Here is a 6,190-nt window from a genome sequence, read left to right on the forward strand (position 1 = left end):
TTTAGGTTTTTATCCAAGATAATTCCTAAATATTTTGCTTCACTCATTTCAACAAGAGTTTAATTTTTGATGGCCTTTTTTAGGTCCAGAAACACTGTCCCCACGACATGTCCCTTCGCCAGTCGACCTTTGAACTTGTCAAGTAAGTAGCAGTTAACTGTCTCTGTGGAATGTTTAGGTCTAAATCCAAACTGCTGTGCGTGCAGTAGTTGGTTAGACTCTAAATGTTCAGTTAGTTGCATAGCAACAATCCTTTCCAATATTTTTGAGACAACAGGAAGAATATAGCAATAGGTCTATAATTTCCAGCTAAGTCCTTGTCTCCTGACTTATGGATCGGAGCAATTATTGACATTTTCCAGCTTACATGACATTTACGTTCTTACATTGCTTCCTTATAATGTGTCTGTCAGTCCGCCGAGAACTTTAATCCCACACAAGATATCTCGAAAACAATGTATCTACTGTATTGAGTTTTATTTATCTATTATCTATTTATTTATTTATTATTCTGTTTGACCAGAATGGAACAGAGCCTTCATTAGTATCATCGGTAACACCTGTGAAGGAAGTAGGCAAGAGGCCCAAGTTCTTTCCAAAATGGTGTGTGTGCAAAACTGTGCATATATAGCCCATTTCAGGGGATCCACTGGGTCTGAGCAGCCAGCAGCAGAGTCAGATGCCCCCTCCTCTCCTGGCGTCTGCTGCTGCTGTCCAGCCCTGTTCTCACAGACAAACAGTCCTGCAATGCTTCTCTGGACTCCAGTGTAGAGCAGCCAGGTTCATTATGCATCCTCCCAGGATCCCAACTGTGGAACATTGACAGAGCTTTCAATACAATTCCCGGCCCTGAGCAATGTGTCAGTGAGAGCAGACAGAATGCAGACAGTGTAATTATTGATTGGCTGCCATATGGACCAGCGCCCACATGCCTGGAGAGGTTGATCCTGATCCTGGCTGATCCTCAAGTGTGAGTGTACGTTCAAACTGGCATCAAGTCTGAACAGCAGAAAAACACATGACTTTTTTTTCCTCCAGCGAACCAGACTTGAACCTCATTCCACGGTGATTTGAAATGCAAATTCAAATCAGATTTCTAAAGATGTGTCTCAGTCTGGAGACGTGGACACTGAAGCCTGATTTATAATTCTGTATAAGAAATCTTCGCTCGCTGGAAATGGCGGATCTCCAAGGTCATACCGTGTCGCATTGTGCTCGCATTGTGACATTGTAGATCTGCTATTTTCAGTGAGCAACACTGTTGTAAAACAGAGTTAAGCATTATTCACACCTGGGTCATTATGTCGACTCGTTACCACAGCAAATTCAATTTTGGAAATCAAGTGAGATTTATGTTTATTTATTGCATATTTAGTATTATGGTTAAAACATTGAGAGCTTCTGCTCTGCTGTCTGCACTGCAGACAGTGACGCTGTGTTGTGGGGTAGCTGTGGAAACCCCCTGCCAATGTCGACTAGTTGTCTGTCTGCCTGCCTGCCTTTCTCCTTTGGGGGGGCTGGGTACCTCAGAATTACAGCAAAATTAAAACAAGATATTCAGTCCCATTTTTTTATTCACGCTAAAGTTAGTAGCGTTCCAGAGGCCATGTGACTAAATTCATGTTGCATTCTGTTTGTGCCACCCCACCAGTATGCCAGTTAAACTGTCATGCAAAATGAATGAAATTAACTTTATGGCAGCAATTTCATTTCCAAGCCTGCCGAGTACACTGTACCCTTCAGTGAAAAGGCACAAGAGGACTGGAATCTACTTCTTTTCTTTTGGGCTAGAGCCAATTTGTTTCAAACTAATGTATTATATCAGAGCTGGTATTTTTCTGCTCCAAAGCAAACTCTGACAAGATAATGCTTTATTACTCTGTATTAGTTCTGTGCTACTGCAATAGCCAGTGAATTACAGGATTCAAATGTCATGAAATTATTTCCATATATTAATCTAATCAAATTTAGTCTCCACTTTGGTAGTCCCACCAGCATCAAGCCGGTTTAAATCGGATTTGAAAATAAGACCCTGTGTTGATTAATAATATGTTACCTACTGAATTCACAGCATTGACTCATAATATGTTACTTACCATATATTGGTGAAAAGATTGGCTTTGAAATAAGCTGTTTTTAAGTGATTATCTCTATATGTAATGAGACAAGAATCGTGGTGGTGTTGTATGCCTTATACATAGACTATACTGTAAGTTGCACTCCCTAATATTATTTGACTTAACAGAGCTTGAGTTTACTATTGATACTACGGGAACGATACAAGTTGGAAATGCATGACCCCACTCAGTTATGCAGTACCTGTTGTGTTGTCAGACTACCAGTTGTACCCATCTGTGTCAGCCTGTGTACCTTTATGCCCAATTGCCGATATAGCAATAATATGAATATTTTATCTGAGGATTGGCATTTGGCACTATAGTAATAGATGTTGCATGAAGAATAAGGCAGTCTAATGACATACGCAAGCATTCGGTCCCATTTTAGTCTGCCTCCGAGCAGACGCGAGTTTGAGCAGACATCCGTCAAAATTCCCGGACGAAGAAAGAGTGATGAATCAGACTCCTATAGCGTGGGAAGTTGCATAAGTCTGCATGCATGCGTATGAGCAAAATATGAGCAATCTTAGCGGATGAGGCCCAATGTAGCGGTAAATGCTTCTGACCTACAGTCATTGTTCACAACGTCAACGGTAGACATGTTGAGATAATGTGACGTAATATACCTCCAATCACTGAAGAAATCTTTTTTTTGGTCAACATGGTCAACATGGTTTTCCTCTTATCAAAACATCTCTCTCTCTCTCTCTCTCTCTCTCTCTCTGCCTTCCCCCCCAAAAAAACATTTGAGTACATACCTGCATTCCATATTCCTGTTGTCATGTTAAATGCTTATACTTTGACAGTGAAACAGTCTGCCATGAGTCCATATTCATAATGCATATAATGCAATGTGTTTAATAATATCAGTGATACAGCTGTATTGGTTTTAAAAATAATAATAGTATTTTAGCCATATTGTTTACTATAGTCTGTCGTGTCTACCAAATTCATGCAATTTGAACATAATTCAGCACTATGTGTTTCAATCCAATAGATACAGTAGGTCAATGTGAGGCCCTTTGCTCACTTCACCAAAGTCAGTATATGCTCCCCTTGAAGAAACTGCTGCCCACCCCTGCCCTGAGCCATATACATAATACTGTACAGCTTGTACTGTACATCTGCTATTTTTGAACATTTAAAAAACAGAATCTTGAAAGTGTGAGAACGACATGGTTCCGAAGGCCTCTGGCCTTAATGGCCCCCTTGCTGGGGTAAGAAGACAGTTCTACAAAGGAGAACATCTACTAGCCGGTGGAATGCTGTGCCTTCCCTGACCATTTTTTACAGCCATGCAGCCCTAATATTTCCCGACACTAACTGAGAGAAATGAAGGGATTTTTACTTAAGAGTGGGTGCCTGACCTGTCACGTACTGCACTGAGACACGAGCCAGCCATACTAAAATACATTAGAGCAGCTCAGCTGGGGAATCTAATTTAAGGAAAGGATGGGTGAGAGAGGGGGGAGGGAGGGAGGGACAGGGAAGACAGAGCACTTGCATTTATCTGCAGGATTGGAGTGGCAGTGGCTCAGTATAGAGCCATCGTCTGGTAACCAGAAGGTTCCCGGTTTAATCCCCGGCTCATCCTGCCATATTTCAAAGTGTCCTTGAGTAAAGACAGCAACCACCTCTATAACTGCTCCCGGTGGTTTGCGTCTGCTATCAGTGGGTGAAAGTGAATTGTATATCATTGCTGTCTGGAAGACTGGCACAAACCTTGTATCTTTTTTGTTTATTTATAAAATCATTTTCGTGAATTAATATCCTATTTTATACTTTGTCGTATGACATGTGTCATGCGAAAGTAGTGGGAATTTCCCATCCACAAGCAGTTGTGACATTTTAGATCTTCTACAGTACTTTTGCAACTTTTGAGAAATGTTGAAATGTGTGTCAATATTTTGTCCAATTAAGGGACACACCAGGTTCAAAGGATTATGGATGGTCGGAATGAGATGAGGTATGATGATAAGAGCGCCCTTCACTTCACACGGGTGTGATTTTTTTTTACCATTGGGATAATAGATGGATATTAGCCCAAGAGAGATGTTAATGGTAGGATCACATATAAACCCCTATAAAACATTGCCGGTCAGCAAGTGGATTCATGAATGTATGTATAGTCACTCATTCTTGAGATAAGGGACAAAAATGGAAAAAACATGTCCTACACATAAGAGCCTTATTTATGTTAAAAATTTATTAATTAATAAAAATAAAAGTACTTGCAAAGTTAAATGTAATTGAAGTTATGAAGTGCATAAATGTGCCATTTTATGAAGAAATGTTATGCCAAAAACCTGTTCCTAGTTGAGACCTGTGTCTACAAAATCCATTTCATTTTAATGTTTCTTAAAAAAAAAAAAAATCTGATTTGAAAACAAGTTTTGTCCCTTATCTCAAGAATGAGTGATAGGGGGGCACGGTGGCACATTTGGTATTGCTGTCGCCTCACAGCTAGAAGGTCCTGGGTTCGATTCCCGCTCGGGGCGCTGTGGGTGCTGGCGGCGTGTTTCCTCCTCCGCGTCATCAGTGCCCATACCCGAAGGCGGGGTTGGCGAAAGGGCCTTTCTGTGTGGAGTTTGCATGTTCTCCCCGTGTCCCCTAGGGTAGGTACCCTCACAAAAACATGCAGTAATCCTGGTCTCTAAACTGCCTCCCCCTGGCCAGCCGGGACGCCTGATGGAGGGGAAAGGAACTGGTTGGAATAACGTGTTCATTCCACGCGCTACGTCCAACCAGGGAAACTCACCCCTGTCAGGTGTAAAGGAGCAACTTGGACACTCAAGCATGAAGGAAGCATGAGTTAAGTCCGTTGCTCTCCCTAGGTTGGCGGAGGGTGTGTAGAGCCCAGGATCACATCACAGGATGATTGACACAGGGGTGAAAAATGGGTTACAAAATCGTGGGACAAAAAATATAAATTAAAAAAAAAAAGAATGAGTGATAGACAATATTTTAGGCCAATAAAAACTATTTACCAAATGTCCCACTTTAAACAAAAGAAGCCTGTCGGCTGTAGGACTAATAGGGAACCAATGCTGGTCATCAAATTATTAGCTTAGGAATGCAACAAAAAAGTCAATAATCAAAAGAAAAAAAGTTGTTTTGGGGTAAACTATCCAAACCCATTCAGGACGGGAACCCCCTTTGAATTTCAGTATTTAGAAGGCATTTTTAGAATCAGCCTCAGTCCTAAATGGGTTAACAAGAAGTTAAAGGAAGAACTTCAAAAATATGAACAAGACTAAATAATAGCTACATTGGGTCACGGTTTCCGCTTGACAGCATCAGTATACAGTAACAAGAAATGCAGACAAAGGGAGAGTTCAATTCAGCTCACCCATATCCTTGCAGCGGGAGTGCATGGCAAGGCTCTGAGCTATAGGGGACGGGAGGGAATCAATGATGAAGGGCCTCCGTGTCAGGGTTTGCCGTTGACCTCTAACACTACATCATGTGCCTGTCATCGCCACGATCTCTCCGAGAGCTTGGGAGTGACAGCTAACCTTACTCTCGCAGCCAGGTGTTCATATTTCATCCATTCTCTGTTGGGATTATATAGCAGCCCCATAGGAAATAGACGCACGCACAAGTGACTCCCGGCGGCTGGGATATAACAGCCCGCCGTCTCGACATTAAACAAATAAACACTGGAGGTCGCGACCTGTCTGGGTCTGAATGACAGGCACGCCACCCGGCCCGGCTGGGTGTCCCCATGGCAACAGCACACTGTTCATATTCTGGCCTTTGACCAAATTGTCTATAAAACACACAGAATCCCCCCCCCAGGGGCTGTGAGAGACACAATAAGGAGGGGGGGGGGGAGACAAAAGCTTTGCAACCACTCACAACAGTTTTGCGTTCCCTCACAAGTGTTAATGCATTTAATAACATCTCCACGCAAGACGTCTGCAAGAGGAGGCATAAGTCATGGGTCTCATGGGGAGAGTAGGTCCTTTATACACGTCGGGAGTGTGACGAATAAAGGAATGTTAATTTGGTGATGCCTCACTCGCACAGGTTGATTATTTTTTTCACTGTGACAAATCGACATGATTAAAAAG

Source organism: Protomyctophum parallelum, assembly GCF_964188405.1.
Source record: "Protomyctophum parallelum genome assembly, chromosome: 21".
Lineage (NCBI taxonomy): Eukaryota > Metazoa > Chordata > Actinopteri > Myctophiformes > Myctophidae > Protomyctophum > Protomyctophum parallelum.